A 17,331-nucleotide genomic window follows, 5' to 3' on the forward strand; every position below is an offset into this window, starting at 1 on the left:
TGAGGTACATGCAAACAGTGATGATGAAGGGGATGATGGTCAGTTCTCAGAATTAGAGACAGAAAGCGCAAATGAAGATTACCCTTTGATAACATTGTTCCCGATGCTTACAATGACTGACTTACCAGCTGAGTTACAGGGAACTGTGACGGAGAAGGTGTGGGATTTGGCAGGAAAAGAAGTGGGACTGATAAAAGGAGTGGAACCAGTTAAAGTTCAAGTGAAGCCAAATGCAGTATTTCCCCAGGTGCCACAATATCATATGGCACAAGATGTTCTTATCCAGGTGGCACAAATAATTGTGGACTCTGTGAAACAGGGCGTCCTGAAGGAAGTATTGAGCAGCCCATGTAATTCACAGATAATGGGTCTGAAAAAGCCTTGTGGGAAGGTTCGAATTGTGCAGGACTTGAGAAAAATAAATGAAATTGTGGTAAAATGTTGCCCCATAGTGCCCAATCCAGCAGTGATTATGTTTCAGGTCCTGTGTGATGCTGAATGGTTCACCGTTGTAGACCTGTCACAAGCTTTCTTTTCGATACCTCTTCATGAGGACAGCCAGTTTTTATTCAGTTTCAAATTCCTGGACAAGGTGGACAGTTGGTGCAGAATTCCTCAAGGGTTTTCTGAATCACCGTCCATCTTCAATCAGATATTGAAAAAGGACTTGGAATCATTAGTATTGCCTTTCAAATCAACACTAGTACAGTACATTGATGACTTGCTGATTGCGTCCAGGACAAAAGATGACTGTAGGTATGACACAATTGCCTTACTGAATCACTTAGGAAAGAACGGACATAAAGTGTCGCCAAAGAAGCTGCAATACTGTCAGAAAGAGGTGAAATACTTAGGACACTTGATTGAGAGAGGGTCCAGGAGAATATTGAAGGAAAGGGTGACACCCATTTTGCAAATGAACCCCCCAACAACAAAAAGAGATGTCAGGATTTTTGGGGGATGGTGGGCTACTGTCGTCAGTGGATACCCAACTTCTCAATTATCTCAAAACCATTGATAAAGCTGACAGGCAAAGAGATTAAGGATGAACCGTACACCATAACCCTATCCAAAGAAGAGCTTGCGTCATTCATGGAATTGAGAGAGTGCATGTGCGGGGCGCCAGCTTTGGGTATGCCTGATTATACGAAACCTTTTCTACTGTTTTGTCATGAACGTGATGCTTGTTCTTTGTCTGTCTTAACACAGGTCCATGGAGGTGCAAACCGCCCTGGAGCATATTTTTCAGCTACCTTGGACCCCTTCGCAGCAGCCTTACCGGGTTGTTTGCGTGCAGTTGCAGCAGTTGGTCAAAGTCTCATGCAGTGTGAAGGCATAGTGATGGGATATCCCTTGACAGTAATGGTTCCACATTCAGTTGAAATTTTGTTGACTCGAACTAAAACTCAGCACATGACAAATGCCCGACTTACCAGATATGAGACAATTATATTGGGGTCACCTAATGTTTCACTGAAGCGATGTACTGTATTAAACCCGGCAACTCTACTTCCTATTGAAAGTACCGAGATTAATGATGAAGAGGAAGTGGAGCATGATTGTCTTGAGGTAACAGAACTATGTACCAAGCCCCGACCTGATTTTCAAGATACGCAGTTAAAAGAAAATGACTGCATTATGTTTGTTGATGGATCCTGTTTGAGAGACTCAGTTGGAATGCTGAGAGCCGGTTACACTGTGTATACCGTAGCTGGTATTATTGAAGCTTCCTGGCTCGAGAGAGTGTATTCAGCCCAAGTGGCAGAATTAATTGCCCTTACTAAGGCATGCCACGCAGCTGAAAATCTCAGAGTCACTATCTATACTGACAGCAGATACGGATTTGGAATTGTACATGATTTTGGCCAATTGTGGTCACAGAGAGGTTTCATGACCTCTTCTGGTTCTCCTGTGAAAAATGGTGAACAAATTAAGGATTTGTTACATGCGATTCAGTTACCTCTTGAAATTTCCATGGTGGAATGCAATGCTCATGTTAACTCGCAAGACTTTGGGGGTCATTCTGACCCTGGCGGTAAAAACCGCCAGGGTCAACGACCGCGGGAGCACCGCCAACAGGCTGGCGGTGCTCCCATGGGCATTCTGACCGCGGCGGTACAGCCGCGGTCAGAAACGGAAAACCGGCGGTGTACTGCTGGTTTTCCGCTGCCCTAGGGAATCCTCCATGGCGGCGCAGCTTGCTGCGCCGCCATGGGGATTCCGAACCCCATTACCGCCATCCTGTTCCTGGCGGTCGTGGCCGCCAGGAACAGGATGGCGGTAAGGGGTGTCGTGGGGCCCCTGGGGGCCCCTGCAGTGCCCATGCCAATGGCATGGGCACTGCAGGGGCCCCCGTAACAGGGCCCCACCATGATTTTCAGTGTCTGCCATGCAGACACTGAAAATCGCGACGGGTGCAACTCCACCCGTCGCACCCCTTCCACTCCGCCGGCTCCATTCGGAGCCGGCATCCTCATGGAAGGGTGTTTCCCGGTGGGCTGGCGGGCGGCCTTCTGGCGGTCGCCCGCCAGCCCAGCGGGAAACCCAGAATACCCGCGGCGGTCTTTTGACCGCGCAGCGGTATTCTGGCGGTCCCAGCCAGGCCGGCGGCTTCTGCCGCCGGCCGGGGTCAGAATGACCCCCTTTGTGTCCATGAGAAACGGCTATGCAGATCAAGTTGCAAGATTTTGTGCATTGAACTGTATATCGTTCAAGGACCAGTGGGAATTGTTACCGCAAACTGAAAATGACACCTGTGTGAATCTTGCATTAAGGGTGGTCGATACACTAGACGAGCTAAAGACACTATAGGGTCGTGCTAGCAAAGAGGAAAAACGCTCCTGGCAGAGAATGCAATGTGTACAAAGAGCTGACGACTTCTGGGTCTCAGAGGAGGGGAAACTGGTTTTGCCAAACAGTTTCTGTCACAATTTACGAGGCCCTACCATGGTCAGGCACATCTTGGGAGAGATGCAATGATCAGGTCATTCAAGATTGACTGGTTTAACCCAAAATTCAGACATGCTGCAGAGGTTACCTGTCACAGGTGCATCATCTGTCAACAGATGATTGCCGGGAAAGGGACTGTGGTAACATTGAGCCACATAGGGAGAGCTGGAGGTCCATTTAGAAAGATGCAAATTGATTTCATTGAAATGCCTGTTTGTGGAGGATTGAAGTACGTGTTGGTGATTGTGTGTGTTTTCAGCCACTGGATTGAAGCTTACCCCACATGTAGAAACGACAGTCTCACAGTCGCAAAGCTGCTGCTTAGGGAACTAATACCCAGGTTCGGGTTTCCGGTCTTTATAGAATCAGATTGGGGCAGACACTTCGACAATGAGGTGATTAAGTTCTTGTGTGCCGCATTAGAAATCGAACAGAAGCTGCATTGTAGCTACCGCCCTGAAGCATCAGGACTAGTAGAACAAATGAATGGTGCCTTCAAATCGAGAATGGCGAAGATGTGCGCAGCTACCAATATGAAATGGCCAGATGCATTGCCCTTAGTGCTGATGTCGATGAGGAACACCCCTGATAAGAAGACAGGACTATCACCCCACAAGATCCTTATGGGTAGAGCTATGATGCTGCCCGCAGTACCTGCAAATGCTCTTGTGAATATCATGGATAATATGGTGTTGGACTACTGCAAAGGTTTGGCTGATGTGGTTCGCTCTTTTTCTCACGAGGTGGAAGCTAACACATTGCCACCGATCAGTGATCCAGGTCATACCCTGCAAGCCGGTGACTGGGTGGTTGTCAAGAAGCACGTAAGAAAATTGTGTTTGGAGCCGCGCTGGAAGGGGCCATATCAAGTAATATTGACAACAACCACTGCTGTGAAATGTGCAGGCGTTCCAAACTGGATACATGCCAGTCACACAAAGAAGGTAACATGCCCAACTGACGAGGAACTTGAAGTTTCCGACCCAACAGTTCCAGAGGGGGAAGTCTCAGGGCCTGAAAATAGCCAAGAGAGAACTGAGACTGCAGGAGAGCCCACTGAGAACATCCTTGTCCCTCAAACAGTAAACGAGTTCGAGAGAGGTGACAGTGTGCCTATCTCAGTAGAGGCAGCAGGAGAACTAAATCAAGGAGAGGTTCTCCCAGAAGCAGACGGATACGGGTTAGAGCTTGAACCCGTTACAGATCCAGAAGAAGAAGAAGAAGGCGAAATAGTAGAAAGAGATCAAAGTACACTGGCATCCCCTGAGCCAGTTGCAGGTTCATCAAGAGAAAACACCACAGCACAAGAAGAGGGTGCTGTTCAACGTACTAAAAGGACAAGTAGGAAAAAGACGCAAAAAGGAGACAACTGGCCAGAGAAGCAGGCTGCAAAAGAGAAAAATGTACCAGGTGAAACAAAAACAGAAGAAACCGATACCACAAGAACAGAAGATCTGAGTGAAGGAGAATTCAAAGGCGAACGCCGATTGAAAAGAAAAAGAACCGCAAATAGAAGGTACGCAGGTCCTGAATGGGCGTATGCAACAACATCTAAATGGCAACAAGAATTCTTAGCGTTCTGTTTTGATTGAGAAGTACCAGGCCAATACTGCGGTACCTGAAAATCAATTAAAAGAAAGAGACTTTGTTAAAACCAAAATTTTGAAATTGAAAACTGAAAAGCTAAGAAAGAGACTTATAAATTACCGGATGTGACACTAATAGCCTGAATTGACTTTGAAAACCGGATTTTGAAAAGCTGCTAGACTGATTTGACATAAGGGTCCTGGAGTAAGGGAAACGCTGTAAATACACGCAGAGAGAAAGAGACTTTTGCATCAAGAAAAAAAAAAAAGGTTTTATATCATCCTCAAGTTGATTGTTGTTCTGCTTTCTTATAATAGAGGTAGTAACAAAAAGGGTAAAGTGTGTGGTTGGTTGAGTCTTATATTAGGTATTGTGTGTGCAATAATAATTGTGGGAGTGATTGTGGGAATGCCGTGGTTGGATAAGAAAGCGACTAATAATGCTTCAAAACCTGAGACTGCAACACTAACACCGTGGGAAAAGTTTGAGCAGGATGCAAGACACTTGCATGAGGGAACTAACTCAAAAGGGGAACTTTCTACTAATGTTTTCTATCGCTTGTTGAATGAGTACATTGAGACCATGGATGCGAAAAACTGTTATGTGTGCACAAAGATTCCTTCATCAGTGCAAGAAGGGGTCACCTATCAAAGTCTTCCATTAATCTACGGGATAAGCTGTAGCTTGCTATTAACAAGATTCTATAATCAGGAGCATGTGCAATATTTTTATTCAAATCTGGATGTGGTATTTTCTTTTGTGCCTGTGATTGAGTTTCTGAACAAGCTAGCTAAGGAGCATAGTATAAAATTAGTCAGAGGTTTCTTTGAACCAACGCTTACATTTGGGACAGCTTATGCACACCGCAATAATCTGACTTGTTTATTGACACCTGTAGAGAAAGGCTTATTAGATCACACTGATGATAGACGCAAAGCATTGAAGGAAAGATTAGAAAAAGGGTTAGAGAAACGCACATATGTAAATGATTATACTTACACTGCAAAAAAGACTCAAGGCAAATTAGCTATAGATGCTTTACATGTAGGAAGGCTTTGTATATATAGGCCGAAATCCAAGCAGGACACTTTATTTGTGGGAACGAGTGAATGCAGGCATGTGTTTTTGTTTCAGAGTAAATGGACATTCATGTTAAATGGACAGGATCCAGCGATCCCTGGGATCTATTATATCTGTGGACTTAATGCTTATTACCGTCTTCCTAAGGGATGGTATGGGACCTGTTATTTGGGAATAGTTTTCCCAAAGATTTACCAGATTGATGACTTAAAACCAATACCTAAGACATCTGAATTACAACATGCTAGACAAAAACGAGAGACAGCGGCTGCTGTCGTTGGAGACATATTTGGAGCCATAATTCCTTCAGTAGGCGTTATCTTAAACTCCATAAAGATTCAGATTTGTCTACTATTGTGGATAACATGCTGACAAATTTTACAGGGGCTATACTCCTGATGGATACTGAACTTGCTGCAGAAAGAGCTATGACTCTTCAAAATCGGCTTGCTTTAAACATTCTTTTAGCAAAAAGTGGCAGAGTCTGCAAGATGCTCAACAAGCGTCATTGTTGCTCATATATACCTGACAATAGTAAAAAGATTAGAGGTATGCTTACTAACCTAACCAAAGATAGTACAGATTTGAAGGATTTGAAGGAACTTGGAATGTGGGAGAAATTAGGAAAAGGAATTGCCAGAGTAGGGAGCTGGTTTAGCAATATTTGGAATGGGGTACTTGCAAAAATATTCGGGGGTCTATTAATTGTTCTGGCCTCTCTATTAGGATTATGGGGAACATGCAAAATTAATGATAACATTAAAAGAAATTGGACAAAGAGAAACAAGAGAAATGAGGAAAGTGAAAGGGAGAAAATGTTTAATGAAATTTGGGAAAGTTCACACAAGGGACAAGATGTTGAAATGCGCATTATGCGTAAAGTGAAAAATTAAAGTGAAAGGTCAAAGGGAAAGGTTTGTGTGATGACGAACGTCATCAGAGGAGGGACTGAGAGAGCGTAACTTATATAATCCATATTAACATGAAATGTTTATGAATTTATGTGTGACAATGCTGCATAGAAACTATAATAGTGATTTTGCTTAATACGTGCACCTGAAATGTGACCACGGGGAGTGGCCGCCAATGTATACGTAGACTTATAATAATGACTAAAATGTTTATATTATGTTTAAATAAGTTTGTACTAATGATTGTGTTATTGAATCTGTGCTGAAATCCTCATAAGCCTTAAGTTAGCATGAGCCCGAAGCTTAGCTGCTTGGCTCTCATATTAAATGCATTTTTTTATTTTTGCAGTGTGCTGACTCACAAAGGGACACGACCCTGCATGTTCTTTTTTCCTTCAAATTAGAAGACGAATGTAACCATATCAATCAATCAATCAATAATTTATAAAGCGCGCTATGTACCCGTTAGGGTTTCGAGGCGCTGGGGGGGGGGTGGTGCTGCTATCGTTCGAAGAGCCATGTCTTGAGGAGTCTCCTGAAGGTGAGGAGGTCCTGGGTCTGGCATAGTGAGGTCGGGAGTGCATTCCAGGTCCGTTCCATTCTGCCGCCAAAGGTCTTGCGCTGGAATCGGGGGACGATGGCGAGGGCAAGGTTGTCAGAGCGTAGTTGACGTGAGGGAACGTAGAAGTTGAGTCTGGTGTTCAGGTAGGTGGGTCCGGTGTCGTGTAGAGCCTTGTGTGCGTGGGTGAGGAGTTTAAAGGTGATCCTCTTGTCCACGGGGAGCCAGTGGAGGTCCCTCAGGTGAGGGGAGATGTGACATCGGCGGGGTATGTCGAGGATCAGGCGGGCGGATGCGTTCTGGATGCGTTGGAGTCGTTTGATGTCTTTTGTTGGGATGCCTGTGTAGAGTGCGTTGCCGTAGTCGAGTCTGCTACTGACGAGGGCTTGGGTTACCGTCTTTCTGGTTCCTGTTGGAATCCACTTGAAGATCCTGCGGAGCATACAGAGGGTGTTAAAACAGGAGGATGAGACTGCGTTGACCTGTTTGGACATGGTGAGGGCGGAGTCGAGGATGAAGCCGAGATTTCGTGCGTGGTTGGCTGGGGTGGGTGGAGGGCCTATGGCGGTGGGCCACCACGAGTCGTTCCAGGCCGATGGGGTGCACCCGAGGATGAGGACTTCCGTCTTGTCGGAGTTAAGTTTTAGGCGGCTGTTGCTCATCCATTCGGCGATGGATTTCAGTCCCTCGTGAAGGTTGGCTTTTGCGGTGAGAGGATCATTGGTCAGGGAGAGGACGAGCTGGGTGTCGTCGGCGTAGGAGATGATGCTGAGGTTGTGCTGGCGGGCCAGTTGTGCGAGGGGGGCCATGTAGATGTTGAATAGCGTTGGGCTTAGTGAGGAGCCTTGGGGGATGCTGCAGACGAGGTTGGTGGCTTTGGAGTGGAAAGGTGAGAGTCGGACCCTCTGGGTTCTGCCGGAGAGAAAGGAGGAGATCCAGTTGAGGGCTTTGTCTTGGATGCCGGCTTTGTGTAGATGGGTTAGTAGGGTGCGGTGGCAGACTGTATCGAAGGCGGCTGATAGGTCTAAGAGGATCAGGGCTGAGGTTTCGCCGTTGTCCATTTGTAGTCTGATGTCATCTGTGGCGGCGAGGAGTGCAGTCTCTGTGCTGTGGTTTCGTCTGAACCCGGATTGGGACGGGTCTAGGATGGAGTTGTCTTCTAGGTAGTGGGCGAGCTGTGTGTTGACAATCTTCTCGATGACTTTAGCTGGAAAAGGGAGGAGGGATATTGGTCGGAAGTTTTTGAGATCGTTGAGGTCAGCCTTAGGTTTCTTGAGGAGAGGTTGGATTTCTGCGTGCTTCCAGCTGCCCGGGAAGGTAGCGATGTTGAAGGAAAGGTTGATGATCTTGCGGAGTATGGGGGCGATGGCAACGTCGGCTTTGTTGAAAACGTGATGTGGGCAGGGGTCAGAGGGAGATCCTGAGTGGATGGAGTTCATGGTTTTTAGGGTTTCGGCGTCGTCTACTTGGGTCCAGGTGGTGATGTGGTCGGCGTGGGAGGAGTTGTTGGGGGTGGGGTCTGGCGGAGGTGAGGTGTTGAAGCTGTCGTGGATGGCTGCGATTTTCTGGTAGAAGAAGGTGGAGAGATCGTCGCAGAGTTTCTGGGATGGAGGGATGTCATTGACGTTGGCGTTGGGGTTGGAGAGTTCCTTCACGATGCTGAAGAGTTCCTTGCAGTCGTGAGCGTTGTTGTTAAGGCGTTCTGTGAAGTGGGAGCGCTTGGAGAGTCGGATCAGTTGGTGGTGTTTACGTTTGGCTTCCTTGAGGGTAGCAAGGTTCTCGGGTGTGCGCTCGAGGATCCATTTTTTCTTGAGTTTCTGGCAGGTGCGTTTGGAGGTGGTTAGTTCATCTGTGAACCAGGCTGGTTTTTTCTTATCTTGGTTGGCGGTGGGTCTCTTGAGTGGGGCTAGGAGGTTGGCGCAGTTAAGGATCCATTGTTGGAGGCTGATGGCGGCGGAGTCCGGGTCGGTGGGGTCGGGTGGTGGGTTTTTGGCGAGGGTGTTGGTGAGTTGGTCTTCGGTGACTTTTCCCCAGCGGCGGTAAGGCGGAAGAGAGGTGCGGTGGTGTTCGGTGTTTTTCTTGAAGGAGAAATGGACGCAGTGATGGTCGGTCCAGTGGAGTTCGGAGGTATGGCTGAAAGAGATGTGGTTGCTTGAAGTGAAGAGTGGGTCAAGGGTGTGGCCGGCGATGTGGGTGGGAGTGTTGACCAGTTGACGGAGTCCGAGGTTGGAGAGGTTGGTGGTCAGTGATGCGGTGTTGACGTCATTGTTGTTCTCCAGGTGGAAGTTTAGGTCTCCCAGGAGGATGTAGTCTGAAGAGGCGAGGGCGTGGGTGCTTGCGAGGTCGGAGACGGTGTCGCTGAAGAGGGCTCTTGGTCCTGGAGGACGGTATATGAGGGTCCCTCTGAGGGTAGTGTTGGGGTCCGTGTGAATCTGGAAGTGGAGGTGTTCGGCTGTTTTGAGGGTGTCGTCCGTGTGGGTATGGATCTTGAGGGTAGCTTTGTGGGCGATGGCTATTCCTCCGCCGATTCCGTTGGTGCGATCTCTTCTGGTGATCTTGTAGCCATCAGGGATGGCGATGTCAGGGGCCGAGGAGTCGTTCCACCAGGTTTCGGTCAGGAAGGCTACGTCTGGGGCGGTGCTGTCGAGCAGGTCCCAGAGTTCGATGGCGTGCTTTTGTGTGGAGCGTTTGTTGACGAGGATGCAGTGCAGGTGGTTTTTGTTGGTTGTTGCTGGCTTCGTTGTTCTGTTGCAGGTGAAGTTGCAGGTGCGGCAGGAAAAAGGTCCTTTGGGGTGCTTCGGGCTGGCCTGGAAGCACTCTGTGGAGGGGCCAGGGTTGAAGGCGAGGAGTTCACTGGCCGAGTAACGAAGGCATGGGGCGTGGGGGGCGCGAGGGCCAGGGGGGGTGGCGCTGGGCACGGTCCAGGCGCGGACGGGCGCAGACGGGCTTGCCTCTGGCGCGCCTCCGTCACGCCAGCGGCGCGCCCGCTGCGTGCGGACACGCAGCGCCAGCCATTAAGAAGGGAGGGGGGAGGGAGGAGCAGCTGGGAGGTGGGAGGCGGGAGTGAGCGGCGAATGGGGGCGCGAGGGGAGCGGGGCTGCAGGGAGGCAGCGGCAGGGAGAGAACTGCAAGGGGGAGCGCCAAAGCGCAAAAACAAGAAAAACAAAGGCACAGAAAAGTCGGGCACAATTTGAAAACAGTCACAAAAATACACTAATGGCACAAAATACAATCGGGGCACAGCAATCAGAGGGGCACAACGGGGGCAGACGCGCAGGAGGCAAGGCGCTTGAAAAACAATAGAAAACACTTACAGGACGGCGAAAAGTGGCACAATCAGAAGGGGCACGACAGGGGCAGAAGCGCAAGGAGGCAAGGCACTGGAAATATAGAAAAACACTTACAGGACGGTGGAAAGCGGCACACGGGTCAAGTGAAGCTTACTAGATCCCAATAGACACCAGGGATGAGGCGCAGGAGGATGCCTGCGGGTGGAGGAGGGCCTCGAACACGCTAGCAGCAGCGTGGGCGGGGGTCAGAGGCAGGAGAAAGCAGGTTGGTGCTGCGGACGTGGGGGGCGAGATCTAGACCTAAGGCAGGTCAGAGGTTGCTCACTCGCGACGCGCAGCGCCAGCCATTAAGAAGGGAGGGAGGAGCAGCTGGGAGGCGGGAGGCAGGAGGGAGCGGCGAATGGGGGCGCGAGGGGAGCGGGGCTGCAGGGAGGCAGCGGCAGGGAGAGAACTGCAAGGGGGAGCGCCCAAGGGGCGAAAACAAGAAAAACAAAGGCACAGAAAAGTCGTGCACAATTTGAAAACAGTCACAAAAATACACTAATGGCACAAAATACAATCGGGGCACAGCAATCAGAGGGGCACAACGGGGACAGACGCGCAGGAGCCAAGGCGCTTGAAAAACAATAGAAAACACTTACAGGACGGCGAAAAGTGGCACAATCAGAAGGGGCACGACGGGGGCAGAAGAGCAAGGAGGCAAGGCGCTGGAAATATAGAAAAACACTTACAGGACTGCGGAAAGCAGCACACGGGTCAAGTGAAGCTTACTAGAGCCCACTAGACACCAGGGATGAGGCGCAGGAGGATGCCTGCGGGTGGAGGAGGGCCTCGAACACGCTAGCAGCAGCGTGGGCGGGGGTCAGAGGCAGGAGACAGCAGGTTGGTGCTGAGGACGTGGGGGGCGAGCTCTAGACCTAAGGCAGGTCAGAGGTCGCTCACTCGCGACGCGCAGCGCCAGCCATTAAGAAGGCAGGGGGGAGGGGGGAGCAGCTGGGAGGCAGGAGGCGGGAGGGAGTGGCGAATGGGGGCGCGAGGGGGGCGGCCGCAGGGAGGCAGCGGCAGGGAGAGAACTGCAAGGGGGAGAGCCCAAGGGGTGAAAACAAGAAAAACAAAGGCACAGAAATGTCGGGCACAATTTGAAAACAGTCACAAAAATACACTAATGGCACAAAATACAATCGGGGCACAGCAATCAGAGGGGCACAACGGGGGCAGACGCGCAGGAGGCAAGGCGCTTGAAAAACAATAGAAAACACTTACAGGATGGCGAAAAGTGGCACAATCAGAAGGGGCACGACGGGGGCAGAAGCGCAAGGAGGCAAGGCGCTGGAAATATAGAAAAACACTTACACGACGGCGGAAAGCAGCACACGGGTCAAGTGAAGCTTACTAGAGCCCACTAGACACCAGGGATGAGGCGCAGGAGGATGCCTGCGGGTGGAGGAGGGCCTCGAACACGCTAGCAGCAGCGTGGGCGGGGGTCAGAGGCAGGAGACAGCAGGTTGGTGCTGCGGACGTGGGGGGCGAGCTCTAGACCTAAGGCAGGTCAGAGGTTGCTCACTCGCGACGCGCAGCGCCAGCCATTAAGAAGGGAGGGGGGAGGGAGGAGCAGCTGGGAGGCGGGAGGCGGGAGGGAGCGGCGAATGGGGGCGCGAGGGGGGCGGGCCGCAGGGAGGCAGCGGCAGGAGAGAACTGCAAGGGGGAGCGCCCAAGGGGCGAAAACAAGAAAAACAAAGGCACAGAAAAGTCGGGCACAATTTGAAAACGGTCACAAAAATACACTAATGGCAAAAAATACAATCGGGGCAAAGCAATCAGAGGGGCACAACGGGGGCAGACGCGCAGGAGGCAAGGCGCTTGAAAACAAAAGAAAACACTTACAGGACGGCGAAAAGTGGCACAATCAGAAGGGGCACGACGGGGGCAGAAGCGCAAGGAGGCAAGGCGCTGGAAATATAGAAAAACACTTACAGGACTGCGGAAAGCGGCACACGGGTCAAGTGAAGCTTACTAGAGTCCACTAGACACCAGGGATGAGGCGCAGGAGGATGCCTGCGGGTGGAGGAGGGCCTCGAACACGCTAGCAGCAGCGTGGGCGGGGGTCAGAGGCAGGAGACAGCAGGTTGGTGCTGCGGACGTGGGGGGCGAGCTCTAGACCTAAGGCAGGTCAGAGGTCGCTTTTCAAGCATTCTTCATTGTGTGCAGAGTAAATGTTAAAAGCAAATTGAAACAGTGTAGATTAATGTAATGTACAAGTTCATTCAAACCGGTGAAGACAATGAAATTGCTGACCAGAAGATGTGCAAAGAATTACAGAAAGAGGAAATCATACCGGACGTGCCACCTCGGAAGACGTCAATTATGAAGACCAACCAAAGACTCGTAAAATAATATGGGGTGAAGAGTTGGGTTACCTAATGTATTTTCTGATAGGTTAAAGATAGTGGGGTATATCAAATGTCCAATAGAATTTTGGGGAAATGTACAATGGAAAAGGGATAAAAACCCATGTCACAGGGAGTCATTTAGGTGGGTTAGGGAATGCTATTGATTTTATCCAGAAACTCTGACACTCTGTTTGGTGACTTAGTGGTTTACTTAAAACCATCCTTGCCCTTAGATTTGTCCATGTTACACTTTACCTCCTTATGAGGAAAGTGCCCTTTTTGCCCCGGAGCTGAGTTTTGACTGATGGTGAATTGACTGATGTCCTGAAGATGAAGACTGAACCTGTGCGCTGACCTAAACCTTGGAGGGTGATTATGACAATGCATTTGTGATTTGTCTGTTTGCTTTTCCTTTCTAGGTACCAACTGCTTACTTTTGACAGAGACCTTAGATAGATGTTTTCCAAATGAGTGTTCTAAATTGTTTTGCATGAAGCCCAACATGCTAATGCTAATCAGTGGTTAGGACAGGTGTTCACCAAAACTGACGCAAATAGACAAATGACAGAGATTATGCTTTGTTGAACTGACACGTTATTGACACTTTGCTAAACTTGGTCTATGTTCACACCGTGTTATGTTCTGATGTTTGTGATTCTCGCAATAATGAAATCTTATCAAAGTTGCCATATCGTGACTATGCTATTATGTTTCTTGGTGTTGAGATTAACGTATCTGCTTATAGACTGTAATTAATAGGGAATAAAACTCATAACATTCTACTAATCAAGGTGTGGTTATTCATGACTGAAAGGTCATGGTAGTGTCTTTGAATTGATTAATGACTTTGACTAAAGTAAAATGTATTGTCGTGATAAATATTGATGACATAATTGATGTATTGATTGATATATTGATTAGCTATCTTGTCCTAAGGTGTCTCTCAACTGGGTCAAAAGATTCATTGGCCTAAAACGAGTCCTGATGTGTAATAAAATATCATAAAGGGACGTGTTAACACTGGCTTAACTAAATTTAACCAAATAGCCTGTGCATCTATTCTTGTGGGAGGCAAAAGAGCCATAAACAGGTCAATCTATTAAACATTCCTCCCTCATCTGAACGTTTATAGATGGAGGTGACTGGAACACTTTCTGGAGAGGAACTGGAAGAAATGTTAGAAAACAAGGCTGAAAAAGTATACAGGAGTAGTCCTGACAACAGGCATGTGAACATATGACATTTGCATCAGCCGAGCCAACTGAGAAACAATGGATACAGAACAGCTAGATTTTAATGATGCTTGTGTGCTACAAATCATGGTGTCGTGGTGTGAGAAGATTGAGGCAAATGACATGGGCAAAACCGGTCCAGGCTAATAATGGCACCTGCTGACCTAACCCACACCTCAACACACTGCACACTGGCCACCCTTCGGCTACTAATGGCCCTATCTTTTGAATGTTCTGTAGGTGAGACCAATCCTTTACTTCTTAACAAACATCATACTCAGTGGTAGTATTTTGTTATATCTAGAAGACTCCAGCCTTACCAGATGGTAGTTGGTTTTAGTGCCTGATATCTGGATGGTGGCAATTACCAGTTCCACCCTCTAGGTGAGTCTTAGCTCAAGCAGGAATGTGCAACAAGTGACAAATAAACAAGTAAATCCAATATAACTATATGGGACAGGTATTTAACTAGCATTCGAACACTGAAATGTTGAGAGCTCCCTTGAAGACAATGGAGTAGTTGTGGGCTTATAATGGCTTAAAAACATTCCAATGTTAGTCTTCATGTTTCTTGCTTTTAAATCTGAAGCATTCTTCTCACAATGGGTGGAATGTTTTTATTCTTCTTATAGCCCTTTTAATTCAGGCTATACTTTCTGTTAAAGGCCCTCACCCTCATTATAGGACACTGCCTGCAACTCAGGCCTAAAACTCGGGCTCACTGCTGCTAACAACTAGTACAACCCTCAGCAGTGGGCTGAAAGGCTACATTACAACACTGGAATGTTGGGAGCACCATTGAAGACAATGAAGTGGCTTAGGGCTCATAATGGGAGGTATAAGCCTTCTTCTCCAACATTCCACTGTTTGTCTTTCTGTATCTCCCTTTATAATTTAGAACATTCTAACTTCATTGGTGTCTTGGAACTATCACCCAGGAACAGGGCCTTTATGAAGTGGGCTATATGGCTATATTATAAAACACTGCTATGTTTGGAACTCAAAAGAAGATTGTTGAGTATCTGAGAGACAATAAGGGGTGGGAGACCATTCTGCTCCAACATGCTGATGCGTCTATGTTTCTTGCTGTTTAATTTACGTTCTGCCAAAGGATACACCAGTAGTTAACCCCACCCAATTCCCATCCCTGTGCCTCACCTCAGAATGAGGGCCTCTAGCAATTATTATAGCCCTCAAAAGAAAGCTATTTCAATACAAGGCCAACAATCACCTCATTCTTTTGAGGGTGATTGTAACATCAACAACACAACGTGTATGGGGAATTTAGAGAACAGGCTAGTCTGGCCTGTTCAACTAGTCATCAGATCACGAACGTAGTAATCTAATAATCGGCATGGTGTGTGATGGTTGTGGCCGTGTACTCTATAAGGGGTGAGGGTGTTCCCCTTACGGAATAGGTGGTCTCACACACATTTTAGTGTCATGCTTCATCATTTGACCACCTATCCCCACCCAGGTAGGATATTACCACCTGGGCAGACTCACTGCCACCACCATCACACCCCATGCCGATTATTAGAGCACCACGTTCATGATCTAATGACTAGTTGAACAGGCCAGACTAGCCTGTTCACTAAATTCCACATACATGTTGTGTTGTTGATTCTTGTCTCAGGGCGGTAGTATGGGGATGAGACACTCCCAGATCTCTCTTTGTGTGTAATAGGTGATTGTAAAATCCCCTTTATTATAATTTATCCATTCTTTACAGAGAAATAGAGTGCCACTGGCCTCAGAGAAAATTAAATAATTAACATTTACATTTCATTAATGGCATATACCCTTTAGCCCTTTGATAAAATGTCTGTTAAATAATAAAAGCAGCTGTTTAACCCCGAGCCTTGTGTGGACTATGGGCCATATTTACAAGCCCCTTTGCGCCACTGAATGTCACTTTTAGTGATGGTCTGGTGGTGCACACTGCATGGCCAAACTTATAAGGCCAAGTAAAGCCACACTGCATGGCTTTTCATGGCCTTGTAAATATTGCCTGAGTGAATGCAGCACAATTCACCAGGTTGACTCACCCTGCGACCGAAGGGCATTCCATGGGGGTTGCGGTGGGTGTTCCCCCTCAAAGCCCATGGATTTTGACACATTCGTAGATTTACAAGGATTTGTAAACCTGGGAATGCGTCAAAAGCCTACACCTCCCCAGGGGAGGTCTAAGGGTGGTGCAACGAGGAGAAATACCTTTATTTCTACTTGTTTTTTCCTTTTTTATGTGTGCTGCGTTCTGTAGCACACATAGAAAACGCTTCCTGAAATTGTTTTCCTGCAATAAGATATCGCTTCCTACACAAAAACAGTCATCCCTGCAACGCAGACACCCACATGTAAGCCAATTGTGCACCAGCGTAGGGGAAAAGGACACAGCGCATTCCTGCCCTTTTCATTTGACGCTGAAGGCTTACTGGGCAGTCCGGTGCCACGAGCTTCCAAATTCCCCCATATCTCTTGGCAAAAATGTAAGAAAAAGAAAAGGTGTCCTTTTGGTTTGTCGCTGGCACTTGAGAATGCTTGTGATTTTTTTCTTCAAGAGCATCAGACTTAACAGCTATCATGTAGCATCAGGCTGAACACTATCCAAGTTTATGCCTTGCGCACTGCTGCGAAAAAAGATACAGTTCTGAATCAAAATGAAAACAAAGAGATTTTAAGCCGAGTGGTTACATCCACTTTCACAAAAAAGGTGTGCTTGAGGCGGTGAAGAGGGGCGCCTAGGGGGAGCTTGTTTGTTGCCTGGCAATTGATATATATTTGCTGAGAGCCTAAAATGGGCTGTAAACAACTTCTCCCTGTGCCCCACTGTTAACCAGAGATTAGATTTGTCAGGTGGTTGCAATAGAAGATACGAATTTGTCAAACAAGCATGGTGTGAAACCGATGGGGATGTTTCATCGGAATGGAGTTTATAGTTTGGGTGGACATGTCGAAATCACACCTCTCACTACATTGAGTCATTGCGCTTATCCAGAATGTAGCAGGGCGCTGTTTCAGCGTGAACTGGTTGTGGATTGGATTCCTCATAGCTGTTGCACTTGCTTTCGATTAATCATTGCTGATTTTGAGTCTCCTATGCCAGTAGGGGACATAGATCATATTTGTTTCTCTTTAAAGGAAGTGGTTTAACTTAAATGGTGAGGTCCAACTATCCCACTGCCCTACGCAGCGGATTTTCTACAAAGCCTCCAGAGTGGGTGGGTATTATTTGTGTATATTTTATTTTATTTATTATATGTTCGCATTTGTGACAGGACCATTCTGACAGGTAGTAGCCGTTTGCCCCAGTGAAAAAAAGGAAGTCACATT

This window comes from Pleurodeles waltl, chromosome 11 (assembly GCF_031143425.1).
Source record: "Pleurodeles waltl isolate 20211129_DDA chromosome 11, aPleWal1.hap1.20221129, whole genome shotgun sequence".
NCBI lineage: Eukaryota > Metazoa > Chordata > Amphibia > Caudata > Salamandridae > Pleurodeles > Pleurodeles waltl.